Here is a 15,679-nt window from a genome sequence, read left to right on the forward strand (position 1 = left end):
ATTACTACGTGATTCAAACCCGAGAAAACCCAGGATCTGGCCAACAAGAATGCGGAAAAGGCAAAATCATGGGCCAGATGCAAGCATAACCCTGACCTGACCCAGACCTAACATGTTTTATCCTTTAAAATATTGATCGAAACCAGGTTTGATTGACTGTTTCAATGTGGTACAACATTACTACGTGATTCAAACCCGAAAAAACCCAGGATCTAGCCATCAAGTATGCGAAGAAGGCAAAATCATGAGCCAGATGCGCGCATAACCCAGACCTTACCCAGACCTAACTGGTTTTATCCTCTAAAATATTGATCGAAACCAGGTTTAATTGTCTGTTTCAGTGTGGTTCCATATTACTACGTGATTCAAACCAGAGAAAACCAAGGATCTGGCCAACAAGAATGCGGAAAAGGCAAAATCATGGGCCAGATGCAAGCATAACCCTGACCTGACCCAGACCTAACATGTTTTATCCTTTAAAATATTGATCGAAACCAGGTTTGATTGACTGTTTCAATGTGGTACAACATTACTACGTGATTCAAACCCGAAAAAACCCAACATCTGGCCAAAATGTATGCGAAGAAGGTAAAATCATGAGCCAGATGCGGGCATAACCCAGACCTAACCGGTGTTACCGACTAAAATACTGACCGTATCCAGGCTTAATTGACTGTTACTGTGTGGTGCCACATTACTACGTGATTCAAACCCGAGAAAACCCAGGATCTGGCCAACAAGAATGCGGAAAAGGCAAAATCATGGGCCAGATGCAAGCATAACCCTGACCTGACCCAGACCTAACATGTTTTATCCTTTAAAATATTGATCGAAACCAGGTTTGATTGACTGTTTCAATGTGGTACAACATTACTACGTGATTCAAACCCGAAAAAACCCAGGATCTAGCCATCAAGTATGCGAAGAAGGCAAAATCATGAGCCAGATGCGCGCATAACCCAGACCTTACCCAGACCTAACCGGTTTTATCCTCTAAAATATTGATCGAAACCAGGTTTAATTGTCTGTTTCAGTGTGGTTCCATATTACTACGTGATTCAAACCAGAGAAAACCAAGGATCTGGCCAACAAGAATGCGGAAAAGGCAAAATCATGGGCCAGATGCAAGCATAACCCTGACCTGACCCAGACCTAACATGTTTTATCCTTTAAAATATTGATCGAAACCAGGTTTGATTGACTGTTTCAATGTGGTACAACATTACTACGTGATTCAAACCCGAAAAAACCCTGCATCTGGCCAAGAAGTATGCGAAGAAGGTAGAATCATGAGCCAGATGCGGGCATAACCCAGACCTAACCCAGACCTAACCGGTGTTACCGACTAAAATACTGACCGTATCCAGGCTTAATTGACTGTTACTGTGTGGTACCCCTTTACTACGTGATTCATACCCGAAAAAAACCAGGATATAGCCAACAAGTATGCGAAGAAGGCAAAATCATGAGCCAGATGCGCGCATAACCCAGACCTTACCCAGACCTAACCGGTTATATCCTCTAAAATATTGATCGAAACCAGGTGTAATTGTCTGTTTCAGTGTGGTGCCACATTACTACGTGATTCAAACCCGAGAAAACCCAGGATCTGGCCAACAAGTTTGCGAAGAAGGCAAAATCATGAGCCAGATGCGGGCATAACCCAGACCTGACCCAGACCTGACCGGTGTTACCGACTAAAATACTGACCGAATCCGTGTTTAATTGACTGTTACTGTGTGGTACCACATTACAACGTGATTCATACCCGACAAAACCCAGGATCTGGCCAACAAGTATGCGAAGAAGGCAAAATCATGAGCCAGATCCGGGCATAACGCAGACCTAACCCAAACCTAACCGGTGTTACCGACTAAAATACTGACCGAAACCATGCATATTTGACTGTTACTGTGTGGTACCACATTACTACGTGATACATACCTGTAAAAACCCAGGATAGGGCCAACAAGTATGAGAAGCAGGCAAAATCATGAGCCAGATGCGTGGATAAACCAGATCTAACCCAGACCTAACCGGTTTTGTCCTCTAATATATTGATCGAAACCTGGTTTAATTGTTTATTACTGTGTGGTGCCACATTACTGCGTGATACAAACCAGAGAAAACCAAGGATCTGGCCAACAAGAATGCGGAGAAGGCAAAATCATGAGCCAGATGCGGGCATAACCCTGACCTGACCCAGACCTATCCGGTTTTATCCTTTAAAATATTGATCGAAACCAGGTTTAAATGACTGTTACTCTGTGGTACCACATTACTACGTGATTCTTACCCGTAAAAACCCAGGATCTGGCCAACAGGTATGCGAAGAAGGCGAAATCATGAGCCAGATGCGGGCATAACCCAGACCTAACCCAGACTTAACCGGTGTTACCGACTAAAATACTGACCGGATCCAGGCATAATTGACTGTTACAGTGTGGTACCACATTACTACGTGATTCAAACCCGAAAAAACCCAGGATCTGGCCAACAAGTATGAGAAGCAGGCAAAATCATGAGCCAGATACGTGGACAACCCTGACCTAACCCAGACCTAACCGGTTTTATACTATAAAACATTAATCGAAACCAGGTTTGATTGACTGTTTCAATGTTGTACAACATTACTACGTGATTCACACCCGACAAAACCCAGGATCTGGCCAACAAGTATGCGAAGAAGGCAAAATCATGAGGCAGCTGCGGGCATAACCCAGAACTTACCCAGACCTAACCAGTGTTACCGACAAAAATACTGACCGAATCCATGTTTAATTGACTGTTACTGTGTGGTACCACATTACAACGTGATTCATACCCGAAAAAACCCAGGATCTGGCCAGCAAGTATGCGAAGAAGGCAAAATCATGTGCCAGATGCGTGCATAAACCAGAGCTAACCCAGACCTAACCGGTTTAATCCTCTGATATATTGATCGAAACCAGGTTTAATTGACTGTTACTGTGTGGTGCCACATTACTACGTGATTCAAACCCGAAAAAACCCAGGATCTAGCCAACAATTATGCGATGAAGGCAAAACCATGAGCCAGATGCTCGCATAACCCATACCTAACCGGTTTTATCCTCTAAAATATTGATCGAAACCAGGTTTAATTGACTGTTTCAATGATGTACAACATTACTACGTGATTCAAACCCGACAAAACCCAGGATCTGGCCAACAAGTATGGGAAAGAGGTAAAATCATGAGCCAGATGCGGGCATAACCCAGACCTAACCCAGACCTAACCGGTGTTACCGACTAAAATACTGACCGTATCCAGGCTTAATTGACTGTTACTGTGTGGTACCCCTTTACTACGTGATTCATACCCGAAAAAACCCAGGATATAGCCAACAAGTATGCGATGAAGGCAAAATCATGAGCCTGATGCGCGCATAACCCAGACCTTACCCAGACCTAACCGGTTATATCCTCTAAAGTATTGATCGAAACCAGGTGTAATTGACTGTTTCAATGATGTACAACATTACTACGTGATTCAAACCCGACAAAACCCAGGATCTGGCCAACAAGTATGGGAAGGAGGTAAAATCATGAGCCAGATGCGGGCATAACCCAGACCTAACCCAGACCTAACCGGTGTTACCGACTAAAATACTGACCGTATCCAGGCTTAATTGACTGTTACTGTGTGGTACCCCTTTACTACGAGATTCATACCCGAAAAAACTCAGGATCTAGCCAACAAGTATGCGAAGAAGGCAAAATCATGAGCCAGATGCGCGCATAACCCAGACCAAACCCAGACCTAACCGGTTTTATCCTCTAAAATGTGGATCGAAACCAGGTTTAACTAACTGTTTCAGTGTGGTACCACATTACTACGTGATTCAAACCAGAGAAAACCAAGGATCTGGCCAACAAGTATGCGAAGAAGGCTAAATCATGAGCCAGATGCACGCATAACCCAGACCTAACCCAGACCTAACCGGTTTTATCCTCTAAAATGTGGATCGAAACCAGGTTTAACTAACTGTTTCAGTGCGGTACCACATTACTACGTGATTCAAACCAGAGAAAACCCAGGATCTGGCCAACAAGTATGCGAAGAAGGCAAAATCATGAGCCAGATGCGGGCATAACCCAGACCTAACCCAGACCTAACCGGTGTCATCCTCTAAAATATTGATCGAAACCAAATTTCATGGACTGCTTCAGTGTGGTACCACATTATTACGCGACTCAAATCCGAAAAAACCCAGGCTATGGCCAACAAGTATGCGAAGAAGGCAAAATCATGAGCCAGATGCGGGCATAACCCAGACCTAACCCAGACCTAACCGGTGTCATCCTCTAAAATATTGATCGAAACCAAATTTAATGGACTGCTTCAGTGTTGTACCACATTACTACGCCACTCAAATCCGAAAAAACCCAGGATATGGCCAACAAGTATGCGAAGAAGGCAAAATCATGAGCCAGATGCGCGCATAACCCAGACCTTACCCAGACCTAACCGGTTTTATTCTCTAAAATGTTGATCGAAATCAGGCTTAATGGACTGTTTCAGTGTGGTTCCATATTACTGGATGACTCAAACCAGAGAAAACCAAGGATCTGGGCACCAAGTATGAGAAGAAGGCAAAATCATGAGCCAAATGCGTGCGTAACCCAGACCTAGCCGAGACCTAACCCGTTGTATCCTCTAAAATATTGATCGAAACCTGGTTTAATTGACTGTTACTGTGTGGTGCCACATTACTACGTGATTCAAACCCGAAAAAACCCAGGATCTGGCCAACAAGTATGCGAAGAAGGCAAAATCATGAGCCAGATGCGCGCATAACCCAGACCTAACTCAGACGTAACCGGTTTTATCCTCTAAAATATTGATCGAAACCAGGTCTAATTGTCTGTTTCAGTGTGGATCCATATTACTACGTGATTCAAACCAGAGAAAACCAAGGATCTGGCCAACAAGAATGCGGAAAAGGCAAAATCATGGGCCAGATGCGGGCGTAACCCTGACCTGACCCAGACCTAACATGTTTTATCCTTTAAAATATTGATCGAAACCAGGTATGATTGGCTGTTTCAATGTGGTGCAACATTAGTACGTGATTCAAACCCGAAAAAACCCAGCATCTGGCCAACAAGTATCCGAAGAAGTTAAAATCATGAGCCAGATGCGGGCATAACCCAGACGTAACCCAGACCTAGCCGGAGTCATCCTTTAAAATATTGATCGAAACCAAGTTTAATGGACTGTTTCAATGTGGTACAACATTACTACGTGATTCAAACCCGATAAAACACAGCATCTGGCCAACAAGTATGCGAAGAAGGTAAAATCATGAGCCAGATGCGGGCATAATCCAGACCTTACCAAGACCTAACCTGTGTTACCGACTAAAATACTGATCGTATCCAGGCTTAATAGACTGTTACTGTGTGGTGCCACATTACTACGTGATTCAAACCCGAAAAAACCCAGGATCTGGCCAACAAGTATGCGAAGAAGGCAAAATCATGAGCCAGATGCGCGCATAACCCAGACCTAACTCAGACGTAACCGGTTTTATCCTCTAAAATATTGATCGAAACCAGGTCTCATTGTCTGTTTCAGTGTGGATCCATATTACTACGTGATTCAAACCAGAGAAAACCAAGGATCTGGCCAACAAGAATGCGGAAAAGGCAAAATCATGGGCCAGATGCGGGCGTAACCCTGACCTGACCCAGACCTAACATGTTTTATCCTTTAAAATATTGATCGAAACCAGGTTTGATTGACTGTTTCAATGTGGTACAACATTGCTACGTGATTCAAACCCGAAAAAACCCAGCATCTGGCCAACAAGTATGCGAAGAAGGTAAAATCATGAGCCAGATGCGCGCATAACCCAGGCCAAACCCAGACCTAACCGGTTTTATCCTCTAAAATATGGATCAAAACCAGGTTTAACTAACTGTTTCAGTGTGGTACCACATTACTACGTGATTCAAATCTGAGAAAACCCAGGATCTGGCCAACAAGAATGCGGAAAAGGCCAAATCATGAGCCAGATGCGGGCATAACCCAGACCTAACCCAGACCTAACCGGTTTTATCCTCTAAAATATTGATCGAAACCAGGTTTAATTGTCTGTTTCAGTGTGGTTTCCTATTACTACGTGATTCAAACCAGAGAAAACCAAGGATCTGGCCAACAAGAATGCGGAAAAGGCAAAATCATGGGCCAGATGCAAGCATAACCCTGACCTGACCCAGACCTAACATGTTTTATCCTTTAAAATATTGATCGAAACCAGGTTTGATTGACTGTTTCAATGTGGTACAACATTACTACGTGATTCAAACCCGAAAAAACCCAGGATCTAGCCATCAAGTATGCGAAGAAGGCAAAATCATGAGCCAGATGCGCGCATAACCCAGACCTTACCCAGACCTAACTGGTTTTATCCTCTAAAATATTGATCGAAACCAGGTTTAATTGTCTGTTTCAGTGTGGTTCCATATTACTACGTGATTCAAACCAGAGAAAACCAAGGATCTGGCCAACAAGAATGCGGAAAAGGCAAAATCATGGGCCAGATGCAAGCATAACCCTGACCTGACCCAGACCTAACATGTTTTATCCTTTAAAATATTGATCGAAACCAGGTTTGATTGACTGTTTCAATGTGGTACAACATTACTACGTGATTCAAACCCGAAAAAACCCAGGATCTAGCCATCAAGTATGCGAAGAAGGCAAAATCATGAGCCAGATGCGCGCATAACCCAGACCTTACCCAGACCTAACTGGTTTTATCCTCTAAAATATTGATCGAAACCAGGTGTAATTGTCTGTTTCAGTGTGGTGCCACATTACTACGTGATTCAAACCCGAGAAAACCCAGGATCTGGCCAACAAGTTTGCGAAGAAGGCAAAATCATGAGCCAGATGCGGGCATAACCCAGACCTGACCCAGACCTGACCGGTGTTACCGACTAAAATACTGACCGAATCCGTGTTTAATTGACTGTTACTGTGTGGTACCACATTACAACGTGATTCATACCCGACAAAACCCAGGATCTGGCCAACAAGTATGCGAAGAAGGCAAAATCATGAGCCAGATCCGGGCATAACGCAGACCTAACCCAAACCTAACCGGTGTTACCGACTGAAATACTGACCGAAACCATGCTTATTTGACTGTTACTGTGTGGTACCACATTACTACGTGATACATACCTGTAAAAACCCAGGATAGGGCCAACAAGTATGAGAAGCAGGCAAAATCATGAGCCAGATGCGTGGATAAACCAGATCTAACCCAGACCTAACCGGTTTTGTCCTCTAATATATTGATCGAAACCTGGTTTAATTGATTATTACTGTGTGGTGCCACATTACTGCGTGATTCAAACCAGAGAAAACCAAGGATCTGGCCAACAAGAATGCGGAGAAGGCAAAATCATGAGCCAGATGCGGGCATAACCCTGACCTGACCCAGACCTATCCGGTTTTATCCTTTAAAATATTGATCGAAACCAGGTTTAAATGACTGTTACTCTGTGGTACCACATTACTACGTGATTCTTACCCGTAAAAACCCAGGATCTGGCCAACAGGTATGCGAAGAAGGCGAAATCATGAGCCAGATGCGGGCATAACCCAGACCTAACCCAGACTTAACCGGTGTTACCGACTAAAATACTGACCGGATCCAGGCATAATTGACTGTTACAGTGTGGTACCACATTACTACGTGATTCAAACCCGAAAAAACCCAGGATCTGGCCAACAAGTATGAGAAGCAGGCAAAATCATGAGCCAGATACGTGGACAACCCTGACCTAACCCAGACCTAACCGGTTTTATACTATAAAACATTAATCGAAACCAGGTTTGATTGACTGTTTCAATGTTGTACAACATTACTACGTGATTCACACCCGACAAAACCCAGGATCTGGCCAACAAGTATGCGAAGAAGGCAAAATCATGAGGCAGCTGCGGGCATAACCCAGACCTAACCCAGACCTAACCGGTGTTACCGACTAAAATACTGACCGTATCCAGGCTTAATTGACTGTTACTGTGTGGTACCCCTTTACTACGTGATTCATACCCGAAAAAACCCAGGATATACCCAACAAGTATGCGATGAAGGCAAAATCATGAGCCTGATGCGCGCATAAACCAGAGCTAACCCAGACCTAACCGGTTTAATCCTCTGATATATTGATCGAAACCAGGTTTAATTGACTGTTACTGTGTGGTGCCACATTACTACGTGATTCAAACCCGAAAAAACCCAGGATCTAGCCAACAATTATGCGATGAAGGCAAAACCATGAGCCAGATGCTCGCATAACCCATACCTAACCGGTTTTATCCTCTAAAATATTGATCGAAACCAGGTTTAATTGACTGTTTCAATGATGTACAACATTACTACGTGATTCAAACCCGACAAAACCCAGGATCTGGCCAACAAGTATGGGAAAGAGGTAAAATCATGAGCCAGATGCGGGCATAACCCAGACCTAACCCAGACCTAACCGGTGTTACCGACTAAAATACTGACCGTATCCAGGCTTAATTGACTGTTACTGTGTGGTACCCCTTTACTACGTGATTCATACCCGAAAAAACCCAGGATATAGCCAACAAGTATGCGATGAAGGCAAAATCATGAGCCTGATGCGCGCATAACCCAGACCTTACCCAGACCTAACCGGTTATATCCTCTAAAGTATTGATCGAAACCAGGCGTAATTGTCTGTTTCAGTGTGGTGCCACATTACTACGTGATTCAAACCCGAGAAAACCCTGGATCTGGCCAACAAGTATGCGAAGAAGGCAAAATCATGAGCCAGATGCGGGCATAACCCAGACCTAACCCAGGCCTAACCGGTGTTACCGACTAAAATACTGACCGTATCCAGGCTTAATTGACTGTTACTGTGTGGTACCCCTTTACTACGAGATTCATACCCGAAAAAACTCAGGATCTAGCCAACAAGTATGCGAAGAAGGCAAAATCATGAGCCAGATGCGCGCATAACCCAGACCAAACCCAGACCTAACCGGTTTTATCCTCTAAAATGTGGATCGAAACCAGGTTTAACTAACTGTTTCAGTGTGGTACCACATTACTACGTGATTCAAACCAGAGAAAACCAAGGATCTGGCCAACAAGTATGCGAAGAAGGCCAAATCATGAGCCAGATGCACGCATAACCCAGACCTAACCCAGACCTAACCGGTTTTATCCTCTAAAATGTGGATCGAAACCAGGTTTAACTAACTGTTTCAGTGCGGTACCACATTACTACGTGATTCAAACCAGAGAAAACCCAGGATCTGGCCAACAAGTATGCGAAGAAGGCAAAATCATGAGCCAGATGCGGGCATAACCCAGACCTAACCCAGACCTAACCGGTGTCATCCTCTAAAATATTGATCGAAACCAAATTTCATGGACTGCTTCAGTGTGGTACCACATTATTACGCGACTCAAATTCGAAAAAACCCAGGCTATGGCCAACAAGTATGCGAAGAAGGCAAAATCATGAGCCAGATGCGGGCATAACCCAGACCTAACCCAGACCTAACCGGTGTCATCCTCTAAAATATTGATCGAAACCAAATTTAATGGACTGCTTCAGTGTTGTACCACATTACTACGCGACTCAAATCCGAAAAAACCCAGGATATGGCCAACAAGTATGCGAAGAAGGCAAAATCATGAGCCAGATGCGCGCATAACCCAGACCTTACCCAGACCTAACCGGTTTTATTCTCTAAAATGTTGATCGAAATCAGGCTTAATGGACTGTTTCAGTGTGGTTCCATATTACTGGATGACTCAAACCAGAGAAAACCAAGGATCTGGGCACCAAGTATGAGAAGAAGGCAAAATCATGAGCCAAATGCGTGGGTAACCCAGACCTAGCCGAGACCTAACCCGTTGTATCCTCTAAAATATTGATCGAAACCTGGTTTAATTGACTGTTACTGTGTGGTGCCACATTACTACGTGATTCAAACCCGAAAAAACCCAGGATCTGGCCAACAAGTATGCGAAGAAGGCAAAATCATGAGCCAGATGCGCGCATAACCCAGACCTAACTCAGACGTAACCGGTTTTATCCTCTAAAATATTGATCGAAACCAGGTCTAATTGTCTGTTTCAGTGTGGATCCATATTACTACGTGATTCAAACCAGAGAAAACCAAGGATCTGGCCAACAAGAATGCGGAAAAGGCAAAATCATGGGCCAGATGCGGGCGTAACCCTGACCTGACCCAGACCTAACATGTTTTATCCTTTAAAATATTGATCGAAACCAGGTATGATTGGCTGTTTCAATGTGGTGCAACATTAGTACGTGATTCAAACCCGAAAAAACCCAGCATCTGGCCAACAAGTATCCGAAGAAGTTAAAATCATGAGCCAGATGCGGGCATAACCCAGACGTAACCCAGACCTAGCCGGAGTCATCCTTTAAAATATTGATCGAAACCAAGTTTAATGGACTGTTTCAATGTGGTACAACATTACTACGTGATTCAAACCCGATAAAACACAGCATCTGGCCAACAAGTATGCGAAGAAGGTAAAATCATGAGCCAGATGCGGGCATAATCCAGACCTTACCAAGACCTAACCTGTGTTACCGACTAAAATACTGATCGTATCCAGGCTTAATAGACTGTTACTGTGTGGTGCCACATTACTACGTGATTCAAACCCGAAGAAACCCAGGATCTGGCCAACAAGTATGCGAAGAAGGCAAAATCATGAGCCAGATGCGCGCATAACCCAGACCTAACTCAGACGTAACCGGTTTTATCCTCTAAAATATTGATCGAAACCAGGTCTAATTGTCTGTTTCAGTGTGGATCCATATTACTACGTGATTCAAACCAGAGAAAACCAAGGATCTGGCCAACAAGAATGCGGAAAAGGCAAAATCATGGGCCAGATGCGGGCGTAACCCTGACCTGACCCAGACCTAACATGTTTTATCCTTTAAAATATTGATCGAAACCAGGTTTGATTGACTGTTTCAATGTGGTACAACATTGCTACGTGATTCAAACCCGAAAAAACCCAGCATCTGGCCAACAAGTATGCGAAGAAGGTAAAATCATGAGCCAGATGCGCGCATAACCCAGGCCAAACCCAGACCTAACCGGTTTTATCCTCTAAAATATGGATCAAAACCAGGTTTAACTAACTGTTTCAGTGTGGTACCACATTACTACGTGATTCAAATCTGAGAAAACCCAGGATCTGGCCAACAAGAATGCGGAAAAGGCCAAATCATGAGCCAGATGCGGGCATAACCCAGACCTAACCCAGACTTAACCGGTTTTATCCTCTAAAATATTGATCGAAACCAGGTTTAATTGTCTGTTTCAGTGTGGTTTCCTATTACTACGTGATTCAAACCAGAGAAAACCAAGGATCTGGGCAACAAGAATGCGGAAAAGGCAAAATCATGGGCCAGATGCAAGCATAACCCTGACCTGACTCAGACCTAACATGTTTTATCCTTTAAAATATTGATCGAAACCAGGTTTGATTGGCTGTTTCAATGTGGTGCAACATTACTACGTGATTCAAACCCGAAAAAACCCAGCATCTGGCCAACAAGTATGCGAAGAAGGTAAAATCATGAGCCAGATGCGGGCATAACCCAGACCTAACCCAGACCTAACCGGTGTTACCGACTAAAATACTGACCGTATCCAGGCTTAATTGACTGTTACTGTGTGGTACCCCTTTACTACGTGATTCATACCCGAAAAAACCCAGGATATAGCCAACAAGTATGCGAAGAAGGCAAAATCATGAGCCAGATGCGCGCATAACCCAGACCTTACCCAGACCAAACCGGTTATATCCTTTAAAATTTTGATCGAAACCAGGTGTAGTTGTCTGTTTCAGTGTGGTGCCACACTACTACGTGATTCAAACCCGAGAAAACCCAGGATCTGGCCAACAAGTAAGCGAAGAAGGCAAAATCATGAGCCAGATGCGGGCATAACCCAGACCTAACCCAGACCTAACCGGTGTCATCCTCTAAAATATTGATCGAAACCTGGTTTAATTGACTATTACTGTGTGGTGCCACATTACTACGTAATTCAATCCCGAGAAAACCCAGGATCTGGCCAACAAGTATGCGAAGAAGGCAAAATCATGAGCCAGATGCGGGCATAATCCAGACCTAACCCAAACCTAACCGGTTTTATACTCTAAAATGTTGATCGAAACCAGGCTTAATGGACTGTTTCAGTGTGGTTCCATATTACTACGTGACTCAAACCAGAGAAAACCAAGGATCTGGGCACCAAGTATGAGAAGAAGGCAAAATCATAAGCCAAATGCGTGCGTAACGCAGACCTAACCGAGACCTAACCCGTTGTATCCTCTTAAATATTGATCGAAACCAGGTTTGATTGACTGTTTCAATGTGGTACAACATTACTACGTGATTCAAACCCGATAAATCCCAGCATCTGGCCAACAAGTATGCGAAGAAGGTAAAATCATGAGCCAGATGCGGGCATAACCCAGACCTAACCCAGACCTAACCAGTGTTACCGACTAAAATACTGACCGTATCCAGGCTTAATTGACAGTTACTGTGTGGTACCACTTTACTACGTGATTCGTACCCGAAAAAACCCAGGATCTAGCCAACAAGTATGCGAAGAAGGCAAAATTATGAGCCAGATGCGCGCATAACCCAGACGTTACCCAGACCTAACCGGTTATATCCTCTAAAATATTGATCGAAACCAGGTGTAATTGTCTGTTTCTGTGTAGTACCACATTACTACGTGACTCAAACCCGAGAAACCCCACGATTTGGCCAACAAGTATGCGAAGCAGGCAAAATCATGAGCCAGATGCGGGCATAACCCAGACCTTACCAAGACCTAACCTGTGTTACCGACTAAAATACTGATCGTATCCAGGCTTAATAGACTGTTACTGTGTGGTGCCACATTACTACGTGATTCAAACCCGAAAAAACCCAGGATCTGGCCAACAAGTATGCGAAGACGGCAAAATCATGAGCCAGATGCGCGCATAACCCAGACGTTACCCAGACCTAACCGGTTATATCCTCTAAAATATTGATCGAAACCTGGTGTAATTGTCTGTTTCTGTGTAGTACCACATTACTACGTGACTCAAACCCGAGAAACCCCAGGATTTGGCCAACAAGTATGCGAAGCAGGCAAAATCATGAGCCAGATGCGGGCATAACCCAGACCTTACCAAGACCTAACCTGTGTTACCGACTAAAATACTGATCGTATCCAGGCTTAATAGACTATTACTGTGTGGTGCCACATTACTACGTGATTCAAACCCGAGAAAACCCAGGATCTGGCCAACAAGCATGCGAAGAAGGCAAAATCATGAGCCAGATGCGGGCATAACCCAGACCTAACCCAGACCTAACCGGTGTCATCCTCTAAAATATTGATCGAAACCAAATTTAATGGACTGCTTCAGTGTTGTACCACATTACTACGCGACTCAAATCCGAAAAAACCCAGGATATGGCCAACAAGTATGCGAAGAAGGCAAAATCATGAGCCAGATGCGCGCATAACCCAGACCTTACCCAGACCTAACCGGTTTTATTCTCTAAAATGTTGATCGAAATCAGGCTTAATGGACTGTTTCGGTGTGGTTCCATATTACTGGATGACTCAAACCAGAGAAAACCAAGGATCTGGGCACCAAGTATGAGAAGAAGGCAAAATCATGAGCCAAATGCGTGCGTAACCCAGACCTAGCCGAGACCTAACCCGTTGTATCCTCTAAAATATTGATCGAAACCTGGTTTAATTGACTGTTACTGTGTGGTGCCACATTACTACGTGATTCAAACCCGAAAAAACCCAGGATCTGGCCAACAAGTATGCGAAGAAGGCAAAATCATGAGCCAGATGCGCGCATAACCCAGACCTAACTCAGACGTAACCGGTTATATCCTCTAAAATATTGATCGAAACCAGGTCTAATTGTCTGTTTCAGTGTGGATCCATATTACTACGTGATTCAAACCAGAGAAAACCAAGGATCTGGCCAACAAGAATGCGGAAAAGGCAAAATCATGGGCCAGATGCGGGCGTAACCCTGACCTGACCCAGACCTAACATGTTTTATCCTTTAAAATATTGATCGAAACCAGGTATGATTGGCTGTTTCAATGTGGTGCAACATTAGTACGTGATTCAAACCCGAAAAAACCCAGCATCTGGCCAACAAGTATCCGAAGAAGTTAAAATCATGAGCCAGATGCGGGCATAACCCAGACGTAACCCAGACCTAGCCGGAGTCATCCTTTAAAATATTGATCGAAACCAAGTTTAATGGACTGTTTCAATGTGGTACAACATTACTACGTGATTCAAACCCGATAAAACACAGCATCTGGCCAACAAGTATGCGAAGAAGGTAAAATCATGAGCCAGATGCGGGCATAATCCAGACCTTACCAAGACCTAACCTGTGTTACCGACTAAAATACTGATCGTATCCAGGCTTAATAGACTATTACTGTGTGGTGCCACATTACTACGTGATTCAAACCCGAAAAAACCCAGGATCTGGCCAACAAGTATGCGAAGAAGGCAAAATCATGAGCCAGATGCGCGCATAACCCAGACCTAACTCAGACGTAACCGGTTTTATCCTCTAAAATATTGATCGAAACCAGGTCTAATTGTCTGTTTCAGTGTGGATCCATATTACTACGTGATTCAAACCAGAGAAAACCAAGGATCTGGCCAACAAGAATGCGGAAAAGGCAAAATCATGGGCCAGATGCGGGCGTAACCCTGACCTGACCCAGACCTAACATGTTTTATCCTTTAAAATATTGATCGAAACCAGGTTTGATTGACTGTTTCAATGTGGTACAACATTGCTACGTGATTCAAACCCGAAAAAACCCTGCATCTGGCCAACAAGTATGCGAAGAAGGTAAAATCATGAGCCAGATGCGCGCATAACCCAGGCCAAACCCAGACCTAACCGGTTTTATCCTCTAAAATATGGATCAAAACCAGGTTTAACTAACTGTTTCAGTGTGGTACCACATTACTACGTGATTCAAATCTGAGAAAACCCAGGATCTGGCCAACAAGAATGCGGAAAAGGCCAAATCATGAGCCAGATGCGGGCATAACCCAGACCTAACCCAGACCTAACCGGTTTTATCCTCTAAAATATTGATCGAAACCAGGTTTAATTGTCTGTTTCAGTGTGGTTTCCTATTACTACGTGATTCAAACCAGAGAAAACCAAGGATCTGGGCAACAAGAATGCGGAAAAGGCAAAATCATGGGCCAGATGCAAGCATAACCCTGACCTGACTCAGACCTAACATGTTTTATCCTTTAAAATATTGATCGAAACCAGGTTTGATTGGCTGTTTCAATGTGGTGCAACATTACTACGTGATTCAAACCCGAAAAAACCCAGCATCTGGCCAACAAGTATGCGAAGAAGGTAAAATCATGAGCCAGATGCGGGCATAACCCAGACCTAACCCAGACCTAACCGGTGTTACCGACTAAAATACTGACCGTATCCAGGCTTAATTGACTGTTACTGTGTGGTACCCCTTTACTACGTGATTCATACCCGAAAAAACCCAGGATATAGCCAACAAG

Source organism: Colletes latitarsis, chromosome 8, assembly GCF_051014445.1.
Source record: "Colletes latitarsis isolate SP2378_abdomen chromosome 8, iyColLati1, whole genome shotgun sequence".
NCBI classification, from domain to species: Eukaryota; Metazoa; Arthropoda; class Insecta; order Hymenoptera; family Colletidae; genus Colletes; species Colletes latitarsis.